Source organism: Mustela lutreola, chromosome 3, assembly GCF_030435805.1.
Source record: "Mustela lutreola isolate mMusLut2 chromosome 3, mMusLut2.pri, whole genome shotgun sequence".
In the NCBI taxonomy this organism is placed as follows: domain Eukaryota; kingdom Metazoa; phylum Chordata; class Mammalia; order Carnivora; family Mustelidae; genus Mustela; species Mustela lutreola.
The window spans coordinates 173338836-173354761 of record NC_081292.1 but is presented as its reverse complement, the minus strand read 5'-3'; the positions used below and the strand labels follow the sequence as shown (position 1 = coordinate 173354761).

At 42.0% G+C, this 15926-nt stretch overlaps 1 long non-coding RNA gene across 1 annotated transcript; it reads right to left on the bottom strand.

Moving 5' to 3' along the window:
- Positions 1-4137: 4137 nt before the first annotated feature.
- On the bottom strand, positions 4138-14198 carry LOC131827360 (uncharacterized). The gene is made up of 5 exons (XR_009351994.1): positions 13930-14198; positions 12871-13055; positions 11958-12005; positions 7864-7931; positions 4138-5141 (listed from the first exon to the last, which is right to left on the bottom strand). It is a non-coding gene; the product is annotated as an uncharacterized LOC131827360 (long non-coding RNA).
- Between the last annotated feature and the right edge of the window lie 1728 nt (positions 14199-15926).

The following is a 15926-nucleotide window of genomic DNA, read 5'->3' as shown; positions in this document are numbered from 1 at the left end:
GGAAGGTGCATTTGTGGTGGAGGTAGACGAGTTGCCTTGGTAGGCAGTAGGCAAGAGGTGGAACCACTTTCACAGGCAGGGGTGAGTGACAGATGAGAGGGGTGAGCAAAATAGCGGGGTGGGGGCACAAAGTGGTTGTTAGCTACTTTGAATAATTTTGTCAGTAAAGATAAGTTTGACACCCAAATAGTTATTTTAAACCCACAAAATCATTTGATTTGGTACATGTAGTACATTCCTATGAAGCATTTCCAAAAATAGTGTCAGTGTTTGGGCTTGTGTCCTTGCATAGCCAGCCTTGTGCTCCTGCTGAAAGGACAGTGTGTCCCTTCACACACTTGTTATAAATCTTTCCGGAGACACTAAAGAAATAAGAGCGTGATGATTCCGAAGAGAAATGCAGAAAATGTGGGGCTTAACGACTCTCCGAATGAAATCAGCCACCAGAAGCGTCTGTGCACGTTCTATTTTTGTTGACAATGCACAAAAGCAGCAGCTTTATTTTATGGAAAATGACTAAAACAAGCGGGAGCTCAGGAGTGGGTAAGAGGAAGGAGTTTTCCCCGTGTCTAGAGCGCCGCAGCTCTCCTGGTCTGCCATGTCACTCTGCCTCGTGATCAGTGAAGCACTGGGTCCACGTCACCATCAAATGTCATCACAACCTCATGAGACCTTTTGTGCATCAGGGGGTCATGCGTAGTCTAAGCGTCCCTCAAAGAAGGGGCTGTGACTAGGAAAGGGCATCCGTGTATCTGAGCCATTCCAACTGTAATCATTTATGTCAACATTAAGCCAATTTATTTAGATGCAGATGTCACAGGCTGATTAAAAACTACTCAGTGGCAAATACTGCATCTGCTGCTGAGATGAGAATTAATAGACACAAGCCAGACTACATTTATATACGCCTGACAGCTCACTGGGGGAGCACAACACGTGCTCATTTATCTGACTATACAAATTAGCCCAAGGTGAGCCTGCCCCTCTTCTACTGAAAAATGCTTAAATGAATGATCAGACTCTGCCCCCTTTTCCTCCCCTGCATGATAAATCTCTCAGGGCTCTGTGTCATTGTCCTGGTTATCAACTGTAATGAACTGGAGAAATAAAATATTTGGGAATGCTCACCACACAATCCAGGGACCACAGGATATTTTGTAATTCCAGATATAATGGATTTTTTGGATGCTGACTCATGCTTACACTCTGGGAAGAAATCTCAAAGGACCATGGATGGAACACAATGCTTTGGAACTTCCGGGCCTGAGCAGGGCTTGGGGTGGGGAAGGAGGGGGTGCAGAGCCCAGAAGCTAAAGGTGAACCAACAGGCAGCATCCAGGGACAAACAGTGCCCCCAGGGGCTCAGCTCACAGGGAATGGGCAGGAGTGAGAGTACAAGTGCAGGGAGTGGATGGAAATCAGGGATACCAGATCAGACAAGATCAAGCACATCTAGGCAGGCTGTTCATTGCCCAGTTCTATGTCACTCCTGAATGTTGGAAAATCTGCACAGCATTTTGGTTCTGTCTGACAGAGTAATGCATAGAAAGGACAAATGATAGCCCTGGTCCAGACTTGGGCCTTTGTTGGTCAGTAAAAAAATTTTTTATTTTAAATATATTTTTAAAATATACACTATAACATATCTGATGGCCATGCCAAAGCTACAAGATCTCCTTGAGAATAGGGAATGTATAGAAAATGCACTTCTAAATATTGACCTTTCTCAGTAAAGAAAAGAAATTAGCAATCAATTTACCATAGGCATCCTGAATTTATGGAAATAAGTATTTGATCACTTCTAAGAAGTACAACCAATAACATATTTGCTAAAAATAAAAATCCCATCAGTAAGGCATAGTCTTGAAAAATAAACAGATTCATGAAAAGAATATTCAAATACATATATTTCAACAAATGAAAAATGCACATCTTTTCCCCAATTAGTCATCAGAAAAATGCAAATTAAAATCAAAATAAATAATATTCTACATCTGCTATAATGACTAACATTAAAAAGACTGACAATGACCAGTATTGATAAGGACATAGACCAGTAGGGACTTGCAGACAGAATGGTGAGTGTATGAATTGGTAAACCACTTGGGACAACTCCTTGGTGCTATCTAGTGATGTAAAACATAAACATACCCTCTAACTTGGTTATGTTGCTCTAAGGTTTTACTGACATCCAACAGAAAAGTGAGTCAAAAGCACCAAAAGACATATACTAAAATGTTCAGGGCAGTCGTATTGATAATAGTCCAAAACTGGAAACAATCCAGTGTCCATCAACAGGTGAATACAGAACAAAGTACGGTGTATTCTTACACTGGAATATGACAGATAATAAAAATGAACAAAATACAACTCCATGCAATGACATTGTGAAATTGCACAATATATTAAAAAAATATATATATATATAATGTTAGAAGTCAGGATAAGGGGGCTCCCTGGGAGGAGGAAGTAGCCGACAACAGGACAAGCCAACAGCATTGTAGCATGCTAGTGTGGTCCCAACTTTCATGTGGATCCTGACTACATGGGTTTCTGAGAATTCATGGAGCTGTGTCCCCTTATGATTGTGCACCTCTCTGTGTTTTTGGTTTACTTTTTTTTTTTTAATGGTTTATTTATTTATTTGAGAGGGAGAAAGAGAGAGAGAAAGCATGGGGACAAGGGGCAGAGGGAGAAAGAGTCTTAAGCAGACTCCCAGCTGAGCATGGAGCCCAAGGTGGGGCTTGATCTCATGACCCTGAGTCAAAACGAAGACCTGAGTCAAAACCAAGAGTCAGATGCTCAACAGTTGTGCCACCCAGGAGTCCCATTTGTTTTACTTTATTTTTTTTTTAAGATTTTATTTATTCATTTGACAGACAAATCACAAGCAGGCTGAGAGGCAGGCAGAGAGAGAGGAAGGGAAGCAGGCTCCCTGCTGAGCAGAGAGCCTGATAAGGGACTCGATCCCAGGACCCTGGGATCATGACCTGAGCCGAAGGCAGAGGCTTTAACCCACTGAGCCACCCAGGTGTCCCTTTGTTTTACTTAATAATAATTTTTAAGTTCAAAGAAGTAGGAGGAAATCCATAAAGGGTGATTTCAGGAGCCTGTAGAAAAGCCCCAGTGACCCCCACCACCCCACCCAATTCTGCCCTCTTTGTCGAACTGAGTTCTCAGATCTAACCACTGGATTTATTCCTCTAATCTATTTTTATGGGCAGCATATGTGCATTCCACAAATATTCGGGCCTCTTACGGACCAGACACTGTGCTGGAATAGAAAGATGAATAAGACAGTTTGGTGAATTTGCAGGGAATTCACAGCCTCCGGAAGTAGAACAGCTTTCTAATAACACACTCCACTGAACTCCACACACATCTTACTGAATTCACACATTCTCATTTAATTCTCCTGATAACTCAACTCAGTCCATGAGTCAGTGGCCAAGCTCAGAGTCAAACCCGGTTTAGATGAACTCAGAGCAATGTCTTCCCTGTATACCAGGTTTGGCTACATGTCGTGTTTACCAGGATATCGCCTGCTGACCCACAGCAGACATCACTAATCAATCAGAAACCTCTTCTCTCCCTGACCTCCACAGAGCCTCATAGTCCTCCCCTCACCACACCGTAGGCAACCATGCTAGCACAGTAAGGATCAACCCACGCAGTACCTTATCACTGGTCCTCTTGAATCACAGCTGCTACCTTTGGAAACCTTTGGCCATTTCAAAACACTCCTGGGGAGAGTTGTAAGCTGTTATCAGCAATCTGCCTCTGGCTGTGAATGGGAATTTAAGAGTACGTTTGGAGGCAGGGGCAGGTCAGGAAGTACACAATCAATGCAGGTCTAGAGCTTTAAGGAAGAAGGGGTAAGGCATGGCAGGAAACTTGCTTATACCACTCTTTTGCCCAGTCTTAGTGATAAAACCCAGCCTTAGTGATAAGCTGATAGGGATGCCTGGGTGTCTCAGTGGGGTAAGTGTCCAACTCTTGGTTTCAGCTCAGTTCATGATCTCAGGATCACAGGGCTTGGTGCTCAGCACAGAATTTGCTTCTCCCGCTTCCTCTGCCCCTCCCCCCCGCACTCCTTCTCTCTCTCTGAAAATAAAGAAGTCAATCTTTTTTTTTTTTTAAGATTTTATTTATTTATTTGACAGACAGAGATTACAAGTAGACAGAGAGGCAGGCAGAGAGAGAGGAGGAAGCAGGCTCCCCGCCGAGCAAAGAGCCCGACTCGGGGCTCAATCCCAGGACCCTGGATCATGACCTGAGCCAAAGGCAGAGGCTTTAACTCATTGAGCCACCCAGGTGACGCTAAGTCAATCTTAAAAACAAACAAAAAAAGTAAGTTGATAAATTAATCCTCCTGCAATTACGGGCAACTGAAAGGGATCCTGAGATCACCCGTGCAAATACTCTGTGGGGTTAAAAACTCAACTCCTGGCTTCAGCAGAACTCCTGATCAGTTCTCAAGCAAGAGAATTTATCAGCATGCTTTATCTGTACCCTACCCTGTAATGAAAGCTACAGGATAGGGGAAAAGCAGTGGTTAGAGGAAAATGTGTAGCTATAACACCAATTTAAATAGAGAAGAAAGATCTCATATAAACAATCTAACCTTCCCTGTCAGGAAACTAGGAAAAAAAAAAAAAGAGCAGTCTAAATGCAAAGCCAGCAGAAGGAAGGCAATAGTAAAGCTTAGAATGGAAATAATAGTTTCTGTGTGTTATCTCTGAGAAAGCGAGCCCATGAGAGACAACCATCTTCATAGGCAATGTGTCAGGGCATTGATAGCTTATCTCTGAGCCCAGACTGTAGGGTGTTAAGTTTCCGCAGAGTATCATTGTTGTGAAACCACTTGGACAAGTGATGGGGCAGACAGGTAATGTGAGATAAAGACCTCAACGGTTCGTTTCGTGTTTCCAGAGGTCAAGTGTAGAGCCCATGCTTTGATATAGCTCTACAAGGGTCACACCTCAGATTGCTCTGCCTGTCTTCTCCCCACTCCAGTCCTCAGCCACTTTCCCCTTTGGCCGTTGTGAGAGATGCTTCTCATCCTCTTTAAGACTGTCGAGCAAATGGCTGAATCGGCGAAGACAGGAGACAGGAGACCCTTGACAGGGAAAACTCTGGTTCTGCAGGGGGAACAGCAAAAGTTGGCAGAGAATCCAAGGAACACATGTTGCAGATAAGAGGGACTCTGGATGAGAAGAAGGGAGAGGCAGGTGGCTAGAAATTTCTCTAGCTCTGCACACCGAGGAGGGCCAGGCTCAAATAGTTCATTCTCCACACTTTGCCTCTGGGAGCAGAACCCCAAATCTCTCTAAGCCAAGGGTACACAAGTATTTGTCTGCCTCATTGATATGCTGAGGACTACCTCACCCACTGGTCACTCAGGCACACTCTAGAACACTTTCTGCAGCAGTGGTGACCAGCATTACCACTGCTCTGTTACTCATCCAGCAAGACTAACATTACTTGTCTCATTGTCCTTCCTCATACTTCCCCAAATCCTGTCTCCCATTGGGGTTTGTTCCGTGAGGTCCCATCTCTATAGTAATCATGTGTCCTTGATGTGCTTTTAATAAACATGATTTATATTATTTTATCACATTTAATCATTACACAAAACTACGAGACAGATATCTTCACTCTCATTTTCTGACCAAGGAAGCGGAGGCTCAGAAGGTGGTGTTAACAGGATGAAGCAGGCTGGGATAGAAACTCAGGGCTGACTCACCTCAAAACCTGCAATTCTCTTACCCCATCAGCCTCCTAAGTACCTGAGACTTAACTCTGTCCATAGAGCCTTAGTCATAAAAACACATTCTCCAACAAGGGGGGAAAAATTCTCATAATCAAGAATGAAGAATGAAGTTGACCAGAATCTTCCAATTAGGGTGATATCAAATAAGAATTAAAATGTAGACCGGGGAAGCCTGGCTGCATTTAGTTGGTTACATGTCCAGCTCTTGATTTCAGCTAAAGTCATAATCTCAGGGTCATGGAATCGAGCCCTACACTGGGCTCAGCGCTCAGTGCAGAGTCTGCTTGTCCCTCCCTCTCTGCTCTCCCCCCCCGCAGCCCCCAACCTCTCTCTCTAAAATAAATAAATAAAACCTTAAAAAAAAAATGTAGACCAGGCTGACATTACTAAATGAGCAAAACACAATGAAGAGTGCTTTTATTTCTTCCTTTTCTAATCAATGTATCTTTTATGATTTTTTCTTGTCTTATTGCCCTGCCCCAAACTTCCAGTATTATGTTGAATAGAAGTGATAAGAGAGGATCTTAGGGGGAAAAGCATCCTGCCTCTCACCATTAAGTATGTTAGCTGTACATTTTTTTTTAAGATTTTATTTATTTATTTGACAGAAATGATCACAAGTAGACAGAGAGGCAGGCAGAAAGAGAGGGAGAAGCAGGCTCCCTCCCTGCTGAGCAGAGAGCTTGATGTGGAGCTTGATTCCAGGACCCTGATATCATGATGACCCAAACCGAAGGCAGAGGCTTAACCCACTGAGCCACCCAGGTGCCCCAGCTGTACATATTTTATAGGTGTTCTTTATCAAGTTCAGGAAATTCTACCCCATGCTTAGTTTTTTGATAATTTGTATCATAAAGGGTGTAGGATTTTATCAAATGCTTTTTCTTTTTTTTCAATTTTTTATTTTTTTATAAACATATAATGTATTATTAGCCTCTGGAGTACAGGTCTGTGAATCGCCAGGTTTACACACTTCACAGCACTCACCATAGCACATACCCTCCCCAATGTCCATAATCCCACCCTGCTCTCCCTCCTCCCCTCCCCCCAGCAACCCTCAGTTTGTTTTGTGAGATTAAGAGTCTTTTATGGTTTGTCTCCCTCCCAATCCCATCTTGTTTCATTTATTCTTTTCCTACCCCCCAAACCCCCCACATTGCATCTCCACTTCCTCATATCAGGGAGATCATATGATAGTCGTCTTTCTTCTATTGACTTATTTCGCTAAGCATAATACCCTCTAGTTCCATCCACATCATCACAAATGGCAAGATTTCATTTCTGTTGATGGCTGCATAATATTCCATTGTGTATATATACCACATCTTCTTTATCCATTCATCTATTGATGGACATCTAGGTTCTTTCCATAGTTTGGCTATTGTGGACATTGCTGCTATAGACATTCGGGTGCACGTGCCCCTTCAGATCACTATGTTTGTATCTTTAGGGGAGTGCAATTACTGGGTTGTAAGGTAACTCTATTTTCAACTTTTTGAGGAAACTCCATGCTATTTTCCAGAGTGGTTGCACCAGCTTGCATTCCCACCAACAGTGTAGGAGGGTTCCCCTTTCTCCATCAAATGCTTTTTCTGCATTAACTAGTATCATATGGTACTTCTTCTTTGGCTTATTGCTATGATGGATTATTATAATATATATTATATTATAAATATTATATAATATATTAATTTATTTATTATTTATCTAGTATTTATTTATTTTTAATATATAAATATATCACATATATTTATATATGATATATAATTCATTTATTATTTATTTATTATTTACTTATTTTATATATAAATATATATGATATATTATAACATATATATTTTTATATTTATATAATATATCATATTTATATATATTTATATATTCATATATTTATATATTTATATATACATATATACATGATATATATGTTACATGTTATACATGTTATATATTAACATTATTATATTAATTATTAATATAACATGACACTAATTAATTGATTTTTGAATGTTCAACTGGCCTTGCATATCTAGAAAAATTCCCACTTGCTTGTGGTATATAATTTTTTTAATACTTTGTTGGATTCATACCTTTCTGGAATGGATTCACATCAATACATAAAATGCAAAGTCATGTTGGGACCCAAACTCAGCTGTACCTGCATGAAAAGGGAGAAAATATTGGTATTAACGAAAACATGGCAGACTTCAAACAGTATTCTAGGGATTTATGGAGAAGATAGGGTTATGGTGACGAGCTTGGAGAGGGAAGGAAAGGAGAGAGAAGAGAGGGTCAAGGGAGAAATACAGCAACAAATTGGGGATAAATGCATAATACAATAATGAACTAAAAATAATATGGGCTAACATACGCTGAAGATATACTATAAACTAGATACCGTACTAAATCCCTTTAGTATATTTAGATATATTTAGTTTATATTCATATAAATATATTTAATATATTTACTATATATAGTAAATACATATATTTATACATGTATATACATGTATAAATGTATATACATATATACATGTAAATACATGTATTTACTATATAAATATATTTATATATTTATATATATAATTTACATATAATTTTATAAATATTAAATATATTTATAAAAACATATACAAATATATATATTTAGTATATTTAGTTTTTTTAAAAGATTTTATTTATTTATTTGACAGAGAGAGAGATCACAAGTAGACAGAGAGGCAGGCAGAGAGAGAGGGGGAAGCAGGCTCCCTGCTGAGCAGACAGGGTCTCAGGACCCTGGGACCGTGACCTGAGCCGAAAGCAGAGGCTTTAAAACACTTAGCCACCCAGGCGCCCAGTATATTTAGATATTTAGAAGGATTCGTAACTGCCAAAATATCCCAATCACAAGAGACACAGAGTTGACAGAAATTTTATTTTCCCCTCTTATCTACAAGGATGTCAGGAGAAGCCTTATCAAAAGTTTTACAGAACACCTGGTTGGTTTACTGTTCGCTCCTTCCTAAATCGCCTTTTTGAATAACATCATTTAATGGGGAAGTGTGCCTTATTAGTGCAGGTGAGGAAAGGTGAGATTAAGTAACTTGCTCATGTTTACAGCTGCTAATCAGCTTTGTGAGGCTTTGAGCCCACATATCGGCCTCTGGTGTTCAAGTTCTTGACTTCCATGAGAATACACTGTCTGCCACAGAGAATATAAACTTCTATCTGTAAAGTTATTTTAAATATGTAAACTCTGAATATGTCCAGGGACCCATTCTAGAAAAAGGCATGGGCAGAAGGAAACACCAAGCTGGGAAGAAATACACTGAGCATTAACATTGACACCATGTTCAATATTAACTCGCACTATGACCTGGTGGTCACGAAGGGGAAAACAAGCTTAAGCCCTGTGGACAAAGGTCAAGTGTTGGATGAGAGCACCTCACACGGACTGTGTCAGCCAGACCCCACGGGACTATTCTTTCATTGCATGAGCTACCATTTGGAGAGCTCACATGAACAAAGGAGATGTCAGGTATTTGAAGAGAGTGAGGAACATTTTGCATTGTGTTCAAGAGAAAGGGTGGAAAGTCGCTGGGAACACAAGGAAGTGTGTGCGGTGAAGCCTTGAGAAGAAAAATATGGCAGGCACCTAGGCGGCTCAGTCGGTTAAGGATCCAACTCTTGGTTTCAGCTCAGGTCATGATCTTAGGGTCCTGGGATCCAGCCCTCTGTCAGGCTCTCTGCTCACATGAAGTCTGCCTGAGATTCCTGCTCCCTCTCCTGTACCCTTCCCACCCCTTTGCTCTCTCACTCTTTCTCAAATAAATAAATAAAATCTTTCTTTAAAAATGAGAGACAGGGGCGCCTGGGTGGCTCAGCGGGTTAAAGCCTCTGCCTTCGGCTCAGGTCATGATCCCAGGGTCCCACGAGTCCCACATCGGGCTCTCTGCTCAGTGGGGAGCCTGCTTCCCTTCCTCTCTCTGCCTGCCTCTCTGCCTACTTGTGATCTCTGTCTGCCAAATAAATAAATAAAATCTTAAAAAATAAATAAATAAAATAATTTTTAAAAAATGAGAGACAGAACAGAGAGAAAAACTCATTTTCTATAAACCATCTATTTTTCCCAATGATAAAAAACATAAAAGAGCAAAGAATTCTATTAAATGTTTTTGTCACTGGATTCAAAAAATCAGCTATGGAAAATAAATACAAAATACTTTTCTGACAAAAGTTATTGTAAGAATGGGAAAACTTGGGGCACCTGGGTGGCTTAGTGGGTTAAAGCCTCTGCCTTTGGCTCAGGTCATGGTCCTGGGGTCCTGGGATCGAGCCCCGCATCGGGCTCTCTGCTCAGCTGAGAGCCTGCTTCCCTTCCTCTCTCTCTGCCTGCCTCTCTGCCTATTTGTGATCTCTGTCTGTCAAATGGATGAATAAAATCTTAAAAAAAAAAAAAAAAAGAATGGGAAAACTCTTTTAATAATTAGAGCTTTTAAAGAATGGACTGAAAAGCAGGAGGGGGTCAGTGGGTGCAGAGCAGGGTCCTGGTTGAGGACATGGAGATACAGATCTCCTGTTGGATGACAGAGGTAGGGATTAGTCTTCATGCCCCCCAAGCCTGACCTTTCCAGGCACCCAGGTATAGGAAAGCCCAGCTCAGAGTCTTGGCTTGTCTTCAGCTCTGCTGCTGACCAGCTACATGATCAAGTTCTCAGACCTTTCTTGACCTGTTTCTTCATCTGAAATACGAGAAAGCTAGAACAAATGATCACTAAGAACTTTGCTAGCTCTAACGGGCAGAATTCAGGCAGAGCTCCAACAGATGTCCTCTCCACACACTCGGCACCCATGTGACAATGAAGGTGGGCCAACGCTGTGACACCTGCTATCCCATAGGTCATAGAAATATTTGGAAAGAGCAGATAGACCAGAATAAAATGAAAGTCTACGTGGAAACGCTTATGCATACATTCAGAATCTATGTCACCCCGGAAGGGAATAAGACCCAGTCAGACAATCAGTAGTAGCAGCACCCGGAACCTGGAAAGATCACCAAACCCTTTGATGGAACAACTTCTTAGTTTTTTTTTTTTTTTTAAAGATTTTATTTATTCATTTGACAGATAAGATCACAAGTAGGCAGAGAGGCAGGCAGAGAGAGAGGTAGAAGCAGGCTTCCCGCTGAGCAGAGAGCCCGATGCGGGGCTCGATCCCAGGACCCTGAGATCATGACCTGAGCCGAAGGCAGAGGCTTTAACCCACTGAGCCACCCAGGCGCCCCCAACTTCTTAGTTTTTAAGCTATGAGTGATTCACAGCCTATTTTGTCACCTGCAGTCTGAGAAGAGAAATGCCTCGGAATATTTAAGTGTGCTTCTAAAATATTAAGCAGCTCCCACAGGCAGTGAAACTGATCCAACCATTTCTCTGGTGTCATTGTCCCCTCTCTGTCTCCTCAGCACCTGAGAACATGAGGTCAGTGTCCTTCCCCCAAGAAGGGTCACAGGCCGCTGCCTCCTCTCCCTTGCCCGCAGTGGGCAGTGGCTGTTGAGCAGCTGAGGCCACAGGGCCTGAGGCCCACGGCTTCTGGGTCCAGCCGGACACAGATGGGGGACCTGGGCCAGTGGCCTGGCCCTCTGCTGTCTCTCTTTCAGCTCCAAGCATTAATTTCCTTTCTGCAATTTTCGATAAATCCCTAATGAATCTATCCCTCCTGCTTCTGTTTGGTAGGAAGAAGTGTTCATTTTCAAACTTAGATGATGCCCAGAGTTTTGATTCAGGGTTTTTTAAAAGTCAAGTAACAGAAGAGCCTCAGTGGCTCTGATGGGCGGAAGGGCTGCCGCTCTGTCTTCTGTGGCTGTGAATTGATTTAGTTTCCCTTTATGTTCTCTTGTACACGCACGCATACACCTGCACACACAGGCACACGGGAAGCACACAGTACAGGGGCCCCTGGGTGCCGCAGTCAGTTAAGTGTCAGACTCTTGATTTTGGCTCACGTCCTGATCTCAGGGTCCTGAGATTGAGCTCCGCCTTGGGCTCTATGCTCAGTGGGGAATCTGCTTGAGATTCTCTCCCTTTCTTTCTGTCCCCCCAAATAAATAAATAAATCTTAAAAAAAAAAAAAAAAGAAAGAAACAAACAAAGCACAAAATACATAGAGTCTGCTTTTTCTCCTTGGGCTGTCCGATGCCACTTACTGACTTGGGATCTGGACAAATTGTCTTCTAATCTCAGTCTTCTTTTATCTATGAAACAGGAACAAAAAAGTCAACTTCACAGGTGTGTGTTGGAACCAAATGTCACCAGACGAGTTTGGGGCTCTGCCAAGGGTGACTCGGGACAATCCGCATTCCCTGACCTCATCGCCAACTGACGCTGGTGGCCGTGTGATTTGGTGGCTCAAGCTCTCCTCCCTGAAGTCAGGCCTGGGTTTGGTTCCCAGGCAGCCACTGAGCTCAGGACAGAACCAGGAGTGTGGCAGGCGCTCAGGTAACCCCAACCACTAACCACGGTCACTGCTGACAGCACAGGATGACACGATCTTTAGTGATTTAATGTTTATAAATGCAAAGAAATGGAGACGCAGGCAGACGACCCACCTACATTAGCTATTTTTTTTTTAAGATTTTATTTATTTGATAGAGAGAAATCACAAGTAGACGGAGAGGCAGACAGAGAGAGAGAGGGGAAGCAGGCTCCCTGCTGAGCAGAGAGCCCGATGCGGGACTCGACCCCAGGACCCTGAGATCATGACCTGAGCCGAAGGCAGCGGCTTAACCCACTGAGCCACCCAGGTGCCCCTACATTAGCTATTTTTAGTTGTAAGTAGAATTTGCCCCGGTAAATGAATAGCTTCTTTTCTTTACCGCTGAACTCTCCTCTTCATTGAGAAATACTGTCAACTGCTTTGAAACAAGAGGCTTAGTCAGACTCTCTTCCCATTGTTAAAAGGCAAGAGGATGTAATTACATTTGTCATAGTATTTCTGAAAACAGGCATTAAAATGAAAGCTCAAGAGGCAGAGAAATGATATATGCAAATAATATTTGAAAAGAACAACAGCAGGATTTGCTGAGCACTTGTAAGAGACCGCATGGTTCAAACTCTTACCTTGTTTAATCCTTGCGACCTTAGGAGAGTGACGCTGTTCCTGGCCCATTTTACTCAGGAGACAGCTGAGGCTCTGCAAGGTTAACTAATATGCGTGAAGCCCACATTGAGAAGGAACTGGGATCCACTTTCCACTCCAACCCCTCCTGCTCTGAGGTCGGCTCTCTCCAGCTCCCGTGTCCCTACTGTGAAAGTATAATGCTCAATCCCAAAGTCAAGTGCTCATCTGTCTTCACTTAGAGACTAAATCTTTGTAAGTTCGGAGAGACTTGGATTTTCTTTTTCCAGGTAATCGATAGGGCAACACATTGCCTCATTTAATTATATAACTTCTGTCTCTTATTTTCTCTACTAATTTCATTTACAGCAAATTTCATACATTTTTGAGACTCTCAAGTCTTTTTTAAATAGAAATCATTTTACTCCCTTTTCCCAATAGGAGACAGTCATAAAACAAAGTGGATGCTAGTCCTTTTAATTTTGCTCCTTGAATTTAATCTGAGGATTACAGTGGAAACATCATGTGGGCCTCTCCACTAGAGAGAGACAGAAATTTTCATTTAGAGTTTACTTTCCTGATGAATAGAAAAATGAAAGAAAGGAAAAGAAAAAATACAAACATTTGAAAAAATATTCTGCCTTCTGCAATGCTATCAAAGACACAAATGGCATAGTTTTTGTTTTCATTTTTGTTTTGTTGTTGTTGATGTCAGCTGGTCTTGGAGAGAGTGCTTGTAAAAGGTGCTCACATACCCTGCTAGGATGTCCATAGCATAATCTTTGGGTTTTGTTTTTTTGTGTTGTTTTTTTTTAAGATTTTATTTATTTGAGATAGAGAGCAAAAGCTGGTGAGCAGGGAGTGGGGGATGGATGGGGAGCAGGTGCAGAGGGAGAGGCAGGCTCCCTGCCAAGCGCAGAGCCCAACATGGGGCTCGATCCCAGGACTCTGGGATCATGACCTGAGCTGAAGGCAGTGGCTTCACTCACTGAACCACCCAGACGCCCCCAACTCACAATCTCATGTAGAAGGCAATGCGGCAAACTCTAGGAAGAACTTACAATGTCACACCCTCTTCTCAGTTTGGACTCTTCAGGCTACCAGTAACAAATCCAAGTCCAAACAGCTTAGTAAAAACAATAAATAAAAATCATAGGTCCTCCGACTGGAAAGCCCTCTAGACTGGATGCAGCAGGATCCAGGCAAACAATTTCACCAGGATCTGTTCTCGTTCCATTCCTCAGTCCTGCTTTCTTCTGTCTGGTTTGATTCTCAGCATTTCTCATGTGATGGCAAAACGGCCCTGGCAGCTCAAAGTTTGTACCTTACTGGCCACAGGTCCAGCAGGAAGAGAGTGTCTCTTTCCCAACAGCTGTAATAAAAGTCAGTTAATGAGTTCCTTGACTCTGATAGTCTGTCCTCAATCACAGGCACATTCCAGAGCTAATCCCGTTGATACATGAAATGCAATATTCTGATCTGCTTGGCTAGAGTCAGGTGCTTGCCCTTGGAACTGGACTGGAAAACCGCTTGGTATTAAGGAGGGCACGTATTGCATGAGCACTGGGTGTGGCGCATAAACAATAAATGTTGGAACACTGAAAAAATTAAATTAAATTAAAAATATAAATTAATAACTCCCCCCCCCAAAAAAAAGGGAAACCACTTGGACTGAGAGTGAGGGTAGATTGTTCGTGAAAGAAAACTGGGGCAATACAACAGATAATACAAACAAACAAATACAAACAATACAAACAAAATAATCCCAAAGCAAGAAAAACCAAGGTCTACCATATCCATTCACCCAACAATTCCTCTTGTAAGCAAAAGATTAAGGAAATGTGAAGCGTTGATTACAAAGTAATAAACCTGCGGGTTTATAATATTACAATACCGAAAAATTGAATAAGCTAAATGGCCAACAATAGACAGTGTGTTAAATCAGGATACAGTATCAAATGTACTATTAAAAGAGTTTACAGGAGACTATTTAATGCCATGGATCAGTAATGTTAACTGATAAGTACCACACCTTATCTTATTTCATTTTAGACTTTACAAAGTCTTGAGATGTGGGTATGAGTTATTTGCCCATTTGCAGAAGAGGAAATTATTAATGAGGTACTTCTGGTAGTTCCAGTAGCCACCCTCCCATGGATGATGGGCCTGAGTCACTCCCGTGTATTAAATTTTTCCAGCCTGGACCCCAGATCAACTTTGGAATCTCCAGCTCCCCATTTCCATTTTGCCACTGGATGATCTGGAAACATAATCACCATGTTCAAGGCGTATGTGGTTTGCCCAAGGCCGCCTAGCCAGGAACGGGGTCTCCCCTTGGATTCTGGTCCATGTGCTTCCACCTGCCACTGCCTAGCTGCTCTCTTACACGTAATGGCAGGTCCTATTTTTTAGAAAATCATTAAACAGGAGCGCCTGGGTGTCTCAGTCAGTTAAGCATCTGCCTTCGGCTCAGGTCATGATCTCGGGATCCTGGGATTGAGCGCCATGCCAGGCTCTCTGCTCAGCAGGGAGTCTGCTTCTCCTTATCCCTCTGTCCCTCCCCCACTTGTGTGGTCTCTCTCAAATTATGAATAAAATCTTGAAAAAAAGAAATTCCTAAAACAGTACATCTGTGTGTCTACATTTTATTTTTAAGAAGTATCTGTAGAAAATAGAACTGAGGGGAACTTGGGGAGTGCAGTTGGTTAAGCGGATGATTCTTGATTTGGACTCAGGTTGTGATCTCATGGGTCATGATCTCATGGTTGTGAGATCGAACCCCACATTGGGCTCCACACTGAGCACAGAATCTGCTTGAAACTCTCTCCCTCTCCCTCTACTACTTATGCTCTGAATCAACCAACCAACCAACCAACCAACTAATCAATCTTTAAAAAAAAAAAAAAAGAATTGAAAAATTACATGTGTTTGTAACTGAAATAAAAGTTTCACAAAACAATACTTACCCCTACTCCCTATGAGATACTTTGCACTCCCATTTCAATTATTCTTTTCATACAAAGGCTATCTCTAGCTGCAGCTTTTTGAAATTTAAAAG